The 18,474-nt window shown below is 40.8% G+C and overlaps 1 protein-coding gene across 1 annotated transcript in view; it reads right to left on the reverse strand.

Moving 5' to 3' along the window:
- zbtb46 (zinc finger and BTB domain containing 46) overlaps positions 1 to 18,474 on the reverse strand; it is a 73,178-nt gene that overhangs the window by 27,196 nt on the left and 27,508 nt on the right. The window lies entirely within an intron of this gene.

Raw genomic sequence — 18,474 nt, forward strand, 5'->3', positions numbered from 1 at the left:
CATGCATGTCTTGATACTTGCACTATGTACAGCTTTTTTCATGAAACGGTTTGGCACATTTACAGTATACAGTTGACATTTTTATTTTACTATGCTTAGAATACAGTAAAGTCTCGTTATATCGATATTCAAGGGAGTCCGAAAAAATATCGATATAACCGGGACTATCGATATATCCGACCCTGTTTGCATGTAATTTTCTCCTTGCGTGCATAGAAATAGTATCGATATAACCGGGACTATCGATATATCCGATATCGATATAACGAGACTTTACTGTATCTCGTTTTTCTATCCTTTCACCCCCCTCCACCCCATCCTCTTTCAAATTGCTGCTGTGGACTGCAAATTTCCCCATTGCGGGACAAATAAAGGTTTTCTGATTCTGATTCTGATGGTCAGCACTTTATTGACACCCAAAAAAGAAAAAACAAAACCTGAACAAATTCGGGAATGGCAGTGAATGAGTTAACGACTACTTATTTATTTTCCGGTTCTGCATTTCAAATAATTTTTGGGTAGCTGTATACAAAGTAAGAATTTAAAGGACTGAATAACCCAATGTGTTAATCATGATAATCAAAATTTTCCATAACCACTTGGCCCACTCATGGAATAAAACAGTTTCTCCAGCTCTTATTGGAAAACAGGATGAAGACGAAGCTTGAATTAAGTGTGAATCGTCATGCATGCATGCCTTCTCATCACCCATTTAACAAACACGTTATACAGTAGTACAAGTGTGGCGGTGAAACCAAAGCAAACATGTTCCTTCCTTCCTTCCCTTCCCTCTTTGCGACGAAGCTGAGCCACCGAGATTAATTGCTTATGATCAAATCAGCATAAGCTGTGCAAATTAAAGAGCAGTCCGCCCCCTCTTCCAACACCCACAGCTCCACTTCAACCGCCCACCGATGATAGACCCAGTGGACAATGCAATTATGGACAGTGAACACTCACATATTTGCAAATGGTGGGGTCGCTATGGTATTCTCCCAAAAAGTAACTGTTTAAGTGTTTGCCTAATTTGTTGTCAAATGTTGGCATGAATATTCGACCAGTGACTTGTTGCATCTATACAAATGGCGGAACATCAGGGCCTGCAAGACCTTCTCTGCTGGCCTAAAAATATATTAATCACAGACTGATGTTAATTATATGTTGTCCATGAATTCTTATTAAATAATTCCAAATTGTGTTTCAGCTTCCTTTCATTACTTTCCTCCTGTTGCGCTGCTTCCAGGCGTCTGTTTTTGGATTTAAGCCTTTAACCAATCACATTACAGCCATCATTTATTACCAGGGCCAGAAATCTAGCTGGGCACCTTCACAATCAGTTCTGCAGGTCTTGTAGCATCTGATGTGTTGATGAAACTGTAGCCGTAACCAATCAGATTTCGAGTTGGCAACCTAAAAGGTGTGCCAATGCCTTCTTGAACACGCTGGTCAACGTCAGAGTTTTCGCAAACTATCATTGGCTAGTCAGATAATTGGCTAGTCACTAGCTAATCATAGTATCACAGCTGCTAGTGACAAGAACATACTGGCCAGGGCTAGCACACTGTATCAGGAGTGAGCAACATAAGCAAATACAGTAAAGTCTCGTTATATCGATATTCAAGGGAGTCCGAAAAAATATCGATATAACCGGGACTATCGATATAACCGGGACTATCGATATATCCGACCCTGTTTGCATGTAATTTTCTCTGTGCGTGCATAGAAATAGTATCGATATAACCGGGACTATCGATATATCCGATATCGATATAACGAGACTTTACTGTATATTGTGTTGATTGAATAGCAGTTTTGTCAACCCACAATGGTTTAAGAAGGAGAATAAATTGATGTTATTGGTTATTTACTGTTTTAGCTATTTTCAAGACTGAATTTTCAAGAAAAGATAGATCATTTAGAAAGGTCGGTCAGTTATTTCCAGGCTAATGATACAGTCTAATTGTCTTGTAGCAAATCACACCACTTTTTTCAGTCTGGATTGATTCAGACGTAGCACTACTGAAGGCCTAGCGATGAAATCCACCGCCTGCCGCTGATATATGCCCAATTTCAAATCCTTTTTGAGGGAGCGTCATTTTAATTGTCGATTTTTGCCATTCAGAGCCTGGTGAATATGGAGAATTCACTGTACAGCTTATCCAAGGCTACAAATGTGTTATTTCCTCCTTCCCCAGAGAGGAACATAGTGCTCAGAGATGGCTTGAAATGGAACAAGGGGTGAGTGTGCACACGCAGACATACACACACACACACACACACACACACACACACACACACACACACACACACACACACACACACACACACACACACACACACACACACACACACACACACACACACACAGAGTCAGCGCCCTGAGGAGAACTATCTTGCTCTGCCTCTCAAAACTGCTCCTCTCCCAGCCTCTCGGACGTTCTCATTAAGAAGCCATTAAAGCGAAGGTCAGCGTGAGACCACATGACCCCTTCGTAACCCCAATAACCCTCCCCAGGGAGGGCTTAGAGATGCACATAGCCGTCTCGGGTGTGCAAAAGAAAGCCAGAGGGAAACAAAAACATGAGCATGAAGGCCAACATAGATACAATTCAAATATTTGTAAAAAGTTATGCTTATGCTGTACTGTGTGTCTTCTATACGCTCCCCAACATCCGAATATTCGAGTTACAATTTTTTTTTTTTGCGGGTATATCGAAAAATGTTCAGACAGAGATTCTGTAAATTAGATGTTGTTTTGCATGCTGTTTTCCAGCCGAGGTCGCTTGCGATTGCCTGCTTACTGTGCTTCACGCACTCGCACTCACACAGACACATTGGAGGTTTCAAGGGCTGGCTGTTTACGTGACAACACCAAGGCTGACGTGATGCATAACAAAAAGTCATGGTAGCTTCAGTAATGGCTTACTGAATATCCAAGGATATATGTCGCCGTGCTACAGTAGGTGTGAATTTATTTTACGACTGTTAGAGCGTCTGTGTTTATACTTCCCCGTTCAGCGTTTGACTTAAAGGACAACCGACGTCTCCGGACAAGTTGTGTCCATAATTTGTAAAATGGCTTCAAATGACTTCTACTGAGTGTATTTTACCTATACCTTACATATTTTATATTTTCACCTTTTAAGACTCGCGCTGAATATTTAGGAAGTCTTGTTTTTGAGTTGGAGACAAATCCGTAAATGACGTCACTAAAGGACCGCCCCTAACCATAAAAAAATGCATTGTAGCGGTCCTTCCATCACGTCAATGTATTTTGCTGTCCTTGTTTGGTCTGGGGACCTCGTGTTGCACCCAAAAGCCGCCAGAACGCCAGAAGAGGGCGTCCAAGCACCATATAAGGAATTTGTCAGGCTGTGGAAATGGAGGTGGCCACAGGAGGTCGCCATTGTTGCCCAATGTTGCCTCAAAATGGCACAAATAAATTCTTTAATCAATTGCAAACATGTATGCTTTCCTCTTCAGAACTATTTGAATCATATTCATAACTGGATGTGTAACAAGAAAGCATATTCTCCGAATCTGAAGCCATTGTTTTGATTCACTAGCAATGCAAGTCGTCTTGGCGTGACGTCACAAACTGGGGGCGGGACTTTCTGAAAATGCCCAATTTGCAGCTCAATTTTTTGCAGATTTTTGACACTTTGTCATTTTTATTGGTGTTTTGCATTTGACTAAAAATACCATACTGCGTGTTTTGGGCATTTTAGATGCAATAAAACGTTTTTCTGATGTCAGTTAGGAAACAAAAAAGTGATGTCGGTTGTCCTTTAAACATACATACCATCCAAAATATAGCACTGAAGCAACTTATGAACAAATTCAACTTACGAACGACCGCTCGGAACGTATCTCGTTCGCAAGGTGGCGAGCATCTGTAGTCCGTTGCGCCTTATATTTGTAAAAAAGTTTGAAAATGAACCCTTCATTGGGGGTGCGCCTTAAACGCTGGTGTGCCTGATACAACAGATAATACAGTAGTTTTCAAAGCAATTCTTCTTCACCATGTCACCATTTCACTCTGTAAACAACGACACATATGCAGGACATTCTACAATTACTATTTGGACTCCTGTAATTCTGTTTTTGGATGTGTTTTTTCTTTGGTTAGATTATTGTTGTTAGTGTCATTGTGAACATTGCGGTTATGACATTCCAACCGAACCATCGACCTTATTTAAGGCAACATTATCAAGCAAACTACATTTCACTTGGTAAATATGGAAATCCCTCCTTTTCGATTTGTAGTTACCACAGAGATTTGAAACTCCAACGTTTTGATATGTCATGAATCATGGGAATCTGACTCACATACTGTATGAGTGCGCTCTCACTATGATTGAGAAGAGTAGAGGATAAAAGCATTACAGACACAGGCAGGCTGGATAAGACAGAAATCACAAAAGTGCAGTTTGATAAGTTCAATGACTTTAGAAAAAGGGGATCATTTGGGAGTGGAGGGGAAGAGTGATAGGCTGCCTCCATAGTTGGACACTGAAATGTAGAACGGGCATATTCCGGTGTGTGTTCGCGTGTGTGTGTATGTGCATGTGTGTGATTGTGTGCATTTGTGTGTTTGTGTTGGGGTGGTTTTGCAGTGAGCGTACGTGTGTGTTTGTGCCAGACAGGAATCCCTAACCCCCACAGATTCCATCGCCACTTATCAAGGCCTGAACATGGGGGTATGCAGGAGGCGTAGAGTCTGGGTGTCTCACACTATCAAATCCACCTTTAAGGCCCAGTTGCACCCTTTCTCCTTGACACATCTCTATTTGTACACACACTCATACACACACACACCAGGACATTGAAGCCGCATGTCTGATGTACCAGAGGAACCATGAGAAGGCCAAATAGTTTCATTATGAAAAGAAACATCAAACTATGACCACCCACTCCCACCCCAGGATTCCCATTCCTAAATGGGTCTTTGAAAATGAGAAACGTCCCTGCAAGTCTCATATTTTTTTTTCACCAGTCAACCTGAACACAATGGTAATTTTAAAGCCAGTGCGTCAAATGGATTAAAGTAAAACTATCACAGGCTATTTTTGGAACGTATCTCCCGCAATAAACGAGGGTTCACTGTAACGTTCTTCTTTCTGCCATTCATATTGCCCGCAGGCACCTAGTGAGCAATTGCCTTTCGGATGCTACAAAATTGAGTTTGTGCAATTCATCTCAGTTTTGACTGATTATATTCAAGGTGCTAATTAATTAATTTGCGTTCACTGATCTCACAATGAGCAAAATTAACTGTGCTGCAATTTAACGAGCTAGGCCCACACATTCTTGATTGCGTCGGTTGAAAAGTCTATACAGTACTCTTACACGCATTACAGGTGCCCTTTATTGCTTTTACTCATTCACTGCCATTCGCAAATGTATTCAGGAATTAATAGTATAACGTGGAGCGTCATTGCCGAATTTGTTCGGGTTTTGGTTTTTATTGCGGGTTGGTGCCGATAAAGTGCTGGTCAGACTTCTGGCAATGTTTGAAAAATGCTGCCCCTACCACGAGGGGCAGCATTTCACTTTAGTACAACCGCACCCATTTGCACCTCATATTACTCCAGACCCATATAACTTAGGAATTAACTATTTTTTTCTGATGAAAAAAGAGTCTAGGGTTTCTTATGCTGCATTGAATGTTTATGTAGTCCTAAAACTCAATATTCTGTGAGTCCTGGAATTTGAGTGAACAATGACAAAAACCCTGGCACTGGAGTGGACATATTTTTGCAAGTCTGGCAGTGAATGAGCACGTATCAACAAAATTGGCCATAGGCTTGAACCAATACTGAGCTATGAATTTGACCAAAAACAGGAGTCAACTGTGTGATAGGTTATCCATACATTCCTATTGACAAGGTGTTTGTGGGTGCCTGGGTATGTGTGTGGGAAGAGGGGTGGGCATTTGCTGAGAGTTCATTCATTTCAAGAATCATCACAATAAATGTAACAGAGAGTACAAGAGCCTTTGCACAATGTACAAGACGATATGGTGGTGGGATGGTCCAAACAGACCAAGCTTGGCACGATAGTTGCAAAGGACAGGCACCGAACTAGCTCCAGCTCTTCTTTCCAATCCCACCCACCCACGTCTACACAGCCTAAGCCATAATTCTTTTGTGTTTTCAGCCTCTCACTCTTAATGTCTCCTTGCTGTTGGCCAATGAAAGATTAACACAGTCTCCGTTATAAGTGCATAGGGGAAGAAGTCATCGTCAGAAGAGATGAAATGAAGGATGAAGGAGAAGGTGGTATAGATGGGGTGAAGGAGGTGAAGGAGGGACAAACAGGAAACTGCCTTCCAGTGAAAATCCCCCACAGTTACGTGTGTGTAAAAATGTGGGTGTGCATGATACATATACAGTATACATCTATAATCGCATATTATATTACCCATATGCACACATACATCATACATATCTATTAGCTGTACATCATTGAGCATGTGTGTGTGTGTGTGTGTGTGTGTGTGTGTGTGTGTGTGTGTGTGCGTGTGTGTGTGTTTAGTATATGAGCTCAATGCCTCAATGATAGAGACACACCCACTGGCTGTAAACCTCGACATCCTGTGCAGGTTGTCCGTTTTATCCAAACATCACCCTCCTCGCCTTCCCCCCGCACCCGCCAACACCACCCCCTCCTCACATGACGCCCCCTTTCCTACTGATGTGGCGTGGGCGGAGGCCACAGAGGGAGCGGGCACAGCAAAGAGAACAAAGCCACCTTACTCAAATAAACAGAGCAGGGGAGAGGAACTCCAGGTTGGCTGGAAATGACAGAGTGCAAAGATTCAGCCATTAGCTGACAGTAATGTCTCAACACACACTTTTCGCTTCTTTATGTTAGACTGTAGAATTTTCAGGTTGTGCTCAAATAGCTCTTTTTGAATGTCAGCGAGACCCGTGCAGTCTTATGGCTATGTGGTCCATTATCGGGGCTTTAAGACCAGTGCAAAGGAACCACGTTACCTCGTTCATGTTACCAGAACTGAAGGTCCGACGGGGACCTCGCATTGACTTTAAAGTGTCATATGTACTCGTATGTACATATGTTACTCTACTGCTTCAAATTTACCGTATTTATTGGAGTATAACGCACAAAATTTTCTACCAAAAAAAAGAACACAAAGTTTGGGTGCGCGTTATAAATGAGACCTGGGAAAAAAAATTCGCAGATACAGTAAAGTCTCGTTATATCGATATTCAAGGGAGTCCGAAAAAATATCGATATATCCGACCCTGTTTGCATGTAATTTTCTCCGTGCGTGCATAGAAATAGTATCGATATAACCGGGACTATCGCTATATCCGATATCGATATAACGAGACTTTACTGTCTATTTAATGATTTATCTTTTCCAGGAGGGGGCAGCATTTCCATGTTTAGTCTCCAAATTTTTGATTGTTGATTACCATCAAGAGTTTTTTTAAAGACGGGTATCGGCTATAAAATGGACGGCACAGATGACGACCTGCTGTGGAATTCAGACTCAGAAGAAAGTGAAGAAATTTACATTGTCAATAAATGATTTTTATCATGGACGCATGTGTTGTCAATTTACAACGCTTGGTCTGAGCCGAGACAAAGTGAAACAAAATTTTAGGGGTGCGCGTTATACACGTGTGCGCGATACACTCGAATTAAAACGGTAACAGCGAAAAAACGAACTTCTCCTCATCCGTACCAAATCCACCTTACACAAAGCCAACGGTTTCACTTCAGGTCAAGACCCTGGGCGTCATCTTCGATAGCTCACTATCTTTCCACTCCCATATAAATAACATAACCCAAACGGCTTACTTTCACCTACGCAATATCAATCGTCTCCGTCCGTCTCTCACCCCTCACGCCAATGCTACACCTCACTCCACAATATCGTCACCTCCCGTATTGATTGTGGCAATTCACTTCTCCTTGGTGTCCCTCACAAATTTCTCCACAAACTACAACTAGTCCAAAATTCCGCACCCTGGATTGTCACCAGAACCTCCTCCTTTCACCACATCACCCACATCCTCCAACAGCTCCAGTGGCTCCCGGTCAAACTTAGAATTAACTTCAAAATACTTCTTTATACATTAAAAGTAATCCATAACCTGCCCCCCATACCTAGCTGACCTTCAAATTTCTGGAATAGTTTAGGACGCAACTATTTTTCTGATCAAAGAATAGTGTTTAAGGTTTCTAACGTTGTATTGAGTGCTTATGTAGGCCTAAAACTCAACATTCTGTGGGTCCTGGAATTCAAGTGACAATGACAAAAACCCTGGCAGTGGAGTGGACACATTTTTGCGCATTGTCTGGCAGTGAATGAGTTAAGTTTGCAGGTTAACAGATTTTTATATATATATATATATTTTAATAAGCAGGGTTCAGAAAAGGTGGCTGCGATCGGTACATATTGTATGTCCTTTCATGTCATGCATGTGTGTGTTTAAGGGTGGAGTTTCAATAAGAGTGGGCTGTGGGGGAGGGGGTTGCTGTGAATTGTGTAACCACAGAAAGCGCCTGACCCGCCTAACTCTGCATGCTGTGCCAACAGGACATCCTGCCATGAGGCGCGGTGGCTGGTTCAATTCTTAGGCTTGACTGATAGATGCAAAGAGATGGAGCGAGGGGGGCTGTACTGTATATGCTGTATGCAAGTTCTCAGGAGTACATACATTGGAGATGTGTGTGTGTGTGTGTGTGTGTGTGTGTGTGTGTGTGTGTGTGTGTGTGTGTGTGTGTGTGTGTGTGTGTGTGTGTGTGTGTGTGTGTGTGGTGGGGCTTCACTCCAGTACGCACATGTGCCCATCCCAGGTGTACGCAGGATGGGATTTCAAATCGTTAACACCCACACACCCTCATTTTCTGGCATGCTCTAGGGGCAGAAGGTGGAGAATGGAGGGAGGCAGTGGGGGATGGGGGTGGTGGATGCTGTTCAATGTCAAGATTCGGCAGGGTTTTTCCCCCTGTCCAATGTTGCTGGTTTGAAGCCATAGAATTAAAAATAGGGCACATTTAGAGACGGCAGAACTGCGAGAGAACAAGACAGACAGCAAGTGTGAAAACTGGTGTGAATGTGTGCGGGTAGGAGAAGGAGGCTTTTAGCTGGTGGACTGCCCATAATGTCCAGCAGGATGTGAGGTCATACAACAAGGATGGCTGGTGGGCGGTGAGAAAAAAAATCTGGTTGCCACGGCAATATTACATTTTTTTTTCTTCTTAAGGCAGAAATGAGGCTCTCAATAAAAAGAATAGAGGTGGAAGAACAGCCTGCTGCATGGGAGGTGGGGCAGACCAGGCCATCTGAGTCAATAGGAAGGGCTGAAATGATCATGCGTGTAGTCTGGGGACAGAGAGCAAATAGGGGGGAGCGCAGCGAGGTGTGGAACACAATGCGAGACAACAGATAAAGTAGGCTCTGTGGAAAAAGTGAGAAAAACCAACCAGGGGCCAGAAAAAAGAAGATACACCAGAAGAGAATAGTGTGGGGGCGAGGGAGGATGGCCTTCTTTGTGATGAAGTCGTCATCCGACGTAAGCGCGTGAAAAAAAGGTGCAAATTCATTTCACGCAATCTGAAATATTCAATCCATTTTGGTTTTTAATGATGGAGGAGTGAATTGGGGAGTACATCTAAGAGCAGATTATTGAAAATGAAAAGTGAGAAGAAGGGAGTGAAAAAGTAGAGAGGTTGAAAGCTGTTCGTGGTGTTTTAAATATTCAACCTATTTCAAGTTTAATGAAGTGCAAATACGATTGGGAGAGACTTAACTGGAATACAGAGAGGAAGGGGGCAAAAGGGGGATCTGATTCCTTATTTTAAGTGTTCACCTTTAGACTGCGGAGGCTTTTGGGAGACAGGCCGGAAGGTGACAAAGAGCAAGAAAGTGCAAAAGTTGAGATGGAGGCTCAAGCATGAGGTGAGCGGCTAGGCTACGTCATTCTGCAGACGGCCTCGCAGCTCCACAGGGTGATGGTCTTAGGACCAACCAAGTCAAACCATGCGGAACATGCGCGGAGTTGACGCTATAACATTCCGTTAGTGTCTCCCTGAGCAGGTGTGAGACAATGAATGTTTTTCTGAGGAGAAGAGAATCAGATAAAGATGCAGATGTTTTTTCTTTGCTGTGGTGATGGGGCTGAATTAAGAATGAGCATCCAGCTTAAATGAACTTTGTCAAGGGTTGTTGATTTTTTTTTTTTTAATGTTAAACAACGAAGTATGAACTGGTTAACAGCCAATCGCAGACTCTCAACACTTATATCAGGAATCTGCTTTCCCCTTTGGAAACAATGAAAATCTCTTGTGGCCTTCCCCAAAATGTCTGTGTTTGTTTTAATAGTTTTCCCATAAGGAAAAATAGCAATTCATTGGGGCGTAAACTAACTTATTTTTGTAAATGAATGAACCTAGTGGTAATTTTTGTTGATTAATCACTGAATTGGAGAAAAAAAAACAAGTGTAGTAAGTGTCCATCCATTTATTTAAAAACTGGTCAATGACAAAAATTGAGTATGATTCTACCGGAAACAAAATCCCTGTGTGTTCTACATACAGTAAAGTCTCGTTATATCGATATCGGATATATCGATAGTCCCGGTTATATCGATACTATTTCTATGCACGCACAGAGAAAATTACATGCAAACAGGGTCGGATATATCGATAGTCCCGGTTATATCGATATTTTTTCGGACTCCCTTGAATATCGATATAACGAGACTTTACTGTACTTGGCAAAAAAGATGATTCTGATTCTGACTCAATGATTGGTTTGGTCTGTAACAGGAAGTCGGCAAAAATGTTGATCATTGTTTTCCAAAGAGAAAGCAAATTGTATTATTATTATTTCGTCTGTGTATTATTATTATTATTATTATTATTATTATTATTATTATTATTATTAACCAAATGTTATAATGTTATAATGCGGACTGTTAGTTCTGAAGAGGAAAGAACACGTTTGCAATCGATTAAAGAATTTATTCCATGCCATTTTGAGGCAACATCGGGGAGAAATGATCACCAGAAAAGAGGCACAAAATTGCTGTGGCCACCTCCATTTCCACAGGCTGATAAATTCCTTACATAGAGCTTGGACACCCTCTTCTGGCGGCTTTTGGGTGCAACACAAGGTTTTCAGACCAAACAATACAGCAAAATACATTGACGTGATGGAACGACTGCTACAATGTGTCTTTTTTTTTGGTCAGGGGGCGTTCCTTAAGTGACGTCACGTACGGACTCGTCACCAACTCAAAAACAAGACTTCCTGAATATTCAGCGCGAGTCTTAAAATGTTAAATATAGCTATATGCGGTGGAATCTCTGTAAAATACGCTCAGTAGAAGTCATTTGAAGCGATTTTTACAAATTATGGACACAACTGGTCCAGAGACGTCGGTTGTCCTTTCAAACTTAACACCTACATGTGATTTAAGATTTGCTTTTGTCTGGACAATGTGTGCCTGTGTGTGTTGGTGGTGGTCGGGAGGAGTTTGGGGAGGGGGGGGTGTCTTTCTGACAGTTTGAGCAATCTCTTCACCCTTCATCAGAGTTGTCACTGCTTCCCAGTCAAGGCTGCGCTTCAACTCCATGCCGCCACTGAAGCGACGTGTCCCAAGTGTGTTGTTTATAATGTGATAACGTTCCCTTTTTCCCAGTCCATGACGTAGTCTGTGATGGCTGATTTCTAATCCATCTTTTTGTTTTCTTGTGTTTCTTTTACACGTTCTTTTTTGATGTTGTTTTTTTTTTAGTGAGTGCTGAATGTTAGTCCAGTTTGTTTTATGCAAGATTTCATGTATTATTTGAATGAGATATGGTAGATTATGTAACATTTCTTTTCCGACATTATGGTGTCTTTTGGGTAAAGGAGCGATTTCTGGTATGGTTTTATTACAGTGTGAATTGGATGTTTTCTCATGAAGCGTAGAATGTAATTCCTCTGACACGTGGAACTGTTATTGAGGCTTTGTTTTGACCACTCGTTGCTTATTGTGGTTATGTTTTTCTTGCTTTTTTTCTGTTGATTTTGTCTGGGTTACTGTTTTACTTTGCTTCTGGTTCATTTGGGGTATTAGCAGAATGTGTTGAATGTGCGTTTCTTCTTCCTGTCTGCCCTTGTTGTCTGTTATCAACGTAGTCCGGTTGCATTGCGTTCTGACTACGTAGAGGTGTTGTGTGCCGCGGGATGTTCTAACGTCCCAAGGAGTTACTGGTCAGTATGTTGCTGTACAGTAGTACCTTTAATTATCAAATTACAGTAAAGTCTTGTTATATCGATATCGGTTATATCGATAGTACTGCTTATTACGATACTATTTCTATGAACGCAAGGAGAAAATTTACATGCCGCAGGATCGGCTATATCGATAGTCCGGTTATATCGATATTTTTTCCGACTCCCGAGAATATCGATATAACGAGACTTTACTGTATTTGGTTCTATAACAAATGTCTTGAACTTTTGACGGGAGTAGGCATCTAAATGCCTCCAAAACTCATACAAACAAAAGCATAAAAATACATCAAAATACATAACAAATACATGTTACATTTAGATCTTTGCACCATCAAAGAGAGTTGTGCATAATGTAAAAAAACAAGAGGAGCGTTAATAAAAATGTCATTTAACTTGTAACTGCGTCCTCAAGGTTTTTTTTTTCCTTCTTTAGCTCATGTTCTCACTCAGAAGTTGTTTTGTAAAGAAGAGATTCAAGGACGTTTGCCGTTGTCAGCTTTTAACAATCCTTTGAAAATGTCCAAGGCAAAGATCAGTATATAACAATCACCCAACTAGTCAACATTCTGGGTGATTCACACTGACGTAAAACTATTAGAACACCTTACAACCCGAGGGGCGATGACAAGGATGCTGCATAGACACCTATCTATCTACTGTATCTTCTGACACACATAAACACAAACAGTAGAAGTCCCTCTTCGACAATGGGATGCCAGGATGATGCTCGGTGGCTATGAGCAGAGAAGCTAGAAGTATGTTGCGTTCAGGAAACTTATACGGGCTTACTTACATAAACACACACACACACGCACACGCACACACACGCACACACACACACACACACACACACACACACACACACACACACACACACACACGCACATACACGGTTTAGGTGATTTTGGAGTTCTTATGTATGTTGTCACACCTATACCTTGTGTTACCTGGGCCTTGTTTAAGCTACTGCACATTTTTAGATATTTTTTTTATATTTTATTGTGATGCTATTGAGATAATTTACGAGTTCAATTATTTAAGTAGGTGGCCCTTGGTTTTGTTACATTATGGTGACAGGTCAAGCGCTACGGGGCACATACAGTAAAGTCTTGTTATATCGATATCGGTATTTGTTACATTATGCTGACAGGTCAAGCGCTACGGGGCACATACTTCAAATTGTTGTGAGTTACTTTTCTGATAATCAACTCCAATAACATGAGATGCAAAACAATAAATTGGGGTGTTATTTCGTTTCATGGAGATGATGATGATTTTGTTATTTTTTTAATACCATGACAGATTTTCATCTGCAGGTGCGTTTTATCACAGGTCAGGTGGAAACAGCAGCTAGCAACCTAAAAATAATTTCAGGTAAGTATTTAAAGGTTGATGACATCAGCTGTGAAGCTAGAGGCTATTCAAAACTTTTCTTTTGAAATTGTCAGCTCGAATAAAATAGGAAGTGGAAGCCAAATAATTACAGAAGATCGGATTAGTGAAGCCCATCTAAAAACAGTTCTGAGTTCCCGTCCTATCTCACATGTGAACAGATCAAATATTTTTTTCAGCACATAAGGTGAGCATCAGACGAGCAGAGATCACATGTCAGAGTGGGGAAGTTGAGCACATCGTGGTCCAAATAATGTGTAGTGAACACAGCAGATGTTTGCAAGGGAAGAGGATCTAAAGACATCAAATCCTCATTTGTGCAACTGTGTATATCAACATGGACACGCCACATTTTCAAACCGATGACCCGACACACAGCTTAAACTCGACCATACATTATCCGTATGTGGTGAAAATAATCCATTCAAATCCTCAGTCAGGCAATCGCCACGATGCCGGATTGTTCCCAGTTATAAAACATCAACAATGATACTGACGAGTTATCATCACGGATTACCTTTTCACTATGTCTCATGTAACTTTTGGGATCAAATAAATATACTTGTCAGAGTCACTGATGTCAGTTAGGAAACAAAAAAGTGCTCTTTGTTGTCCTTTAAGATGCTTCAATTTTCCGTGATTTGTTATTTTAGACGTTTTTATGAAATTGAGATTAATGCAAACACATCAAACCACTTTACAATCAATGACTCAATATTTATTCAGTGCTTCAGTATTTTTTTTCACCAAGTACTTTTTCTACCTACTCAAATTATTTAGAGGACTACTACCTTTTTCTATTACTTAACTAGCATAATAAAACATTAATAGTATTATAATTTGAGTGTAATGTTGGCTCCTTTGCCCACCTCTGCTCTCGAGTAACACCGGTAAAACAATTAGCATAGATTCTGCAAGGTCACAAATGTAATTGTGGTGGATTGCTATATTGGAATTTCAGGGCGTCAGTCAACAAACGGGTAATGGAACAAAACTATTTGGAGCTCACCAAAACCATTTAACCAACAGAAGACGGCCCAATCAATTGACATGTCGTTCACCCTTGTTTGGATTTTTCATTTTCTTTTATGAGTTTCTGTGTTAATAGTGTTAACACCAAATGAAAAGGTCAATGAGAAGATATTAGTTGTAAAACAAATGACTCAACGAGAAACTCTGTCCTATTTATACAGTATTTACGTTTAAGACTTAAAAGAGATTGTACCCCGACGGTCCACTGTACTTTCGTTGCAGTTCTCTGTTGAATGCAGTAGCTTTGAATAGAGCCATACAAGACTTTCTAATTCCCTGGACGTCCATATGTCCTTTACATCTGATTCGGATCTCCTGCAGGTGACAAAATCCTTTCCTTACAGAGACTTAAGACTTAAGCGGGCATAAGCCTAAACAGATCTTGTGTATTTTTGACCGTCACTCAGTATAAGCTGACATCCACTTTTGTTCCGGTGAGGACTTCTTTTTTGTCCCTTTTAGTATTCACTGGGTTCACATGAAAGAATAGGAGAAAGCTCTGACAGTCAAATCACCCCCCCAACCTCTTCCAGTGAAGGGTCTATGCGCTCCTCAAACAATAATGATCTCAGAAAACCAGTTCTGGAAAAGAAAAAAAATCCCCTTCAAAACTCCCTAAACTCAAAGAAAGCACCTTACGTGAGTTTTACTCAACACACAATGGCAACCATATCCTAACTGTCCGGGTTAGTACACTAAGTCAGTTTAAACGGTGGTCTGTCATGTCACCGTGGTAAAATGAATTCTAAAATGCATGGTGGCCCTGTATATTCAGATCATAACATATGTTTCAATAATTATTTCATATTTACTTCTTCATATTGTATTACTTAAGCCTTCAAAATAAAACATCTGTTGACAGGGGTACCTCTGGTTACAAACGTCTCTACATACTAAATGTTCAAGTTCACGAAAAGTCTCAAGAGTTACACAAGAAATTTCAAGATACAAAAGATTTTTACAAATATCAAATCTCATCATCCTTGCATTTCATTGGTTAAAAGGGAGGGCTATCATGTGTCTATGAGTGTCGATAGATAAGATCTTCATCATTCGACTCTCTGGCTAGGTGGATTGTTTAACGGAAATGTGAATCCCCAGAAAAAGTGTTCACCCATATGTTTGCCGTGCACATTTGTGAAGGATTGTTAAAAACCAAAAGCAAATGTCCTTGCATCAGCTCTTTACAATATACCAGGCAAAAACAAATTTTGAAAGACTAGATAATTATCATGTAGACATTACTTCCAGAACTAATTAATTCCGTAAGAGTTATCAATGTTTTTTGTGCAGGTTAGTGAGAAGCAAGATAGTGAGAGAGAGAGAGAGAGAGAGAGAGAGAGAGAGAGAGAGAGAGAGAGAGAGAGAGAGAGAGAGAGAGAGGGGCAGGAGGCAGACAGAGAGAGAGACACAGAAAAGAGAGACAGAGAGAGAGGCAGACAGAGAGAGAGATATAGAAACTGAGAGCCAGAGACACAGATAGAGAGACAGAAAGAGACACAGTGGGAGACAGAGAGACCGCGTGATTGAGTGACTGAGAGACAGAGACAGACAGAGAGAGGCAGAGAGAGAGACAGAGAGAGACAGAAAGGCAGAGAGAGAGAGAGAAAGGCAGAGAGAGAGAGAGAAAGACAAAGAGAGAGAGAGACACTGAGAGACAGAGTGACTGAGAGACAGAGACAGAGCGAGAGAAAGAGAGACAATCTAAATCTATAGAAAGAACAGAAAAATAGATTCCTATTTTTCCGTAAAAAAAAGTGGGTGATGGAATATAGTGTACTTTTAGCCTTTCCATTCATTCCAATGGGTAAAGATGGCTGAAGATTTCAGTGTTTTGAGTTACGAGGGTAGCCAGAGAAAATACTAAACTGACATATCAAGTCGATAGAAATGCCCAAAAACATTTCTTTGAAAGCGATCTGAAAATCTTGAGTTCAAATATACAGTAAAGTCTCGTTATATCGATATTCAAGGGAGTCCGAAAAAATATCGATATAACCGGGACTATCGATATATCCGACCCTGTTTGCATGTAATTTTCTCCGTGCGTGCATAGAAATAGTATCGATATAACCGGGACTATCGATATATCCGATATCGATATAACGAGACTTTACTGTATTTTAAAAAGCATATGAAAACTCACATGAAGAAATTATGATGGTCTATTTCTAAAATTGTCTGCAGTCTTTTCGGACAATTTATCAATCTTGTCTTGAATCAACCCAATAGAGTAATTTTTTTCCCGCACTAAAACCACAAACTCACTCACAGTCATGCTAGAACATCAACCCCAACGTGTTCCCACATAATTCTAAGCGTAAACATTAAAACTTGCCTCCAATAATTTATTAATGGATAAATGAAAAAACGTATCTCAGGATGGGATGACCTTAGTTCGTACAAAAAAAAATATATATATACAGTAAAGTCTCGTTATATCGATATTCAAGGGAGTCCGAAAAAATATCGATATAACCGGGACTATCGATATATCCGACCCTGTTTGCATGTAATTTTCTCCGTGCGTGCATAGAAATAGTATCGATATAACCGGGACTATCGATATATCCGATATCGATATAACGAGACTTTACTGTATATATATATGTCCTGTACTCCTATACTTTTATTTTTTCCCACTTTACCCAACACTCTCTTGAACATGCCTACCTTTTTTCTGTCTGCTCGCCCTTTTCAAAGGTCCTTCCCTAAATCCCGCAGAGAGGGGGTGGAGTTTAGGATAGTAAGGACGCACTGGTAATCCGTGCAGTGACCCAGGTCAATTCAATTATCCTGTTTTCTTTAGCTGTGCGACGTGTGTGCCCATTTCACAGCCAACTCCCTTAATGCGCCCAGGATTAGCTTCTCTTACTTTTAATGATCTAACTATCGACGCCTTGGGCCCACAGCGCATTTAAACCCCCACCAAGACACACACACACACACACACACACAGGCGCGAACAAAACCAGGTGTTGGTGATTAATTTGTTTTGTGCAAAAATATATGAAGTTTTGTGAATGGAGAGAGGCTTCCGAAAATGGAAATATGTATTTGAGATTAGGTTTTGCTTATCGATGCGGGTGACTTGCGGGTGTTTATGTTCCACAAACAAGAGCAAGAAAAGGGTTGTATCATCTACCTGCATTTAACCTCATTTCACCTTACACCTTCAAGATTTGAGATAATCATCTTAGTGCGAACACGTTTGTGTGGAAGCAAGATAATCTCAAACCCCGAAGAAGAAAATAGGTCATACTCTGCGATTAAACGCTAGCATGGCATGCAAAGTATTGCATGCCATGCTAGCGTTTGCAGAAAGAGTTTGACATTTTCTGAAGATGAACTGTGAATGGAATTTCTTTTAAAAAACAAATTAAATTCCCGAATTCACATGAAAACGAATGGCTGATTTGGGTTGTAAAATATGAATTGGGAAAATCAGGGAGACACTTCTTCTTCTACACTTCTTCAGAGTAGCTAGGTGACATTCGACATACAGTAAAGTCTCGTTATATCGATAGCGGATATATCGATAGTCCCGGTTATATCGATACTATTTCTATGCACGCACGGAGAAAATTACATGCAAACAGAGTCGGATATATCGATAGTGCCGGTTATATCGATATTTTTTCGGACTCCCTTGAATATCGATATAACGAGACTTTACTGTATTTGCGGAGTCTTCTAAAAAAGAATGGAATGATGGTTTCAAACCTCTTTCTCATGCTCATTCAAAAGTTTATGGGGTGATTCTTCTTGAAACGTCTCGGACAGAGAAC

The sequence above is a fragment of the Hippocampus bargibanti genome, linkage group LG01, assembly GCF_051943395.1.
Source record: "Hippocampus bargibanti isolate YZ-2025 linkage group LG01, ASM5194339v1, whole genome shotgun sequence".
Classification (NCBI taxonomy): domain Eukaryota; kingdom Metazoa; phylum Chordata; class Actinopteri; order Syngnathiformes; family Syngnathidae; genus Hippocampus; species Hippocampus bargibanti.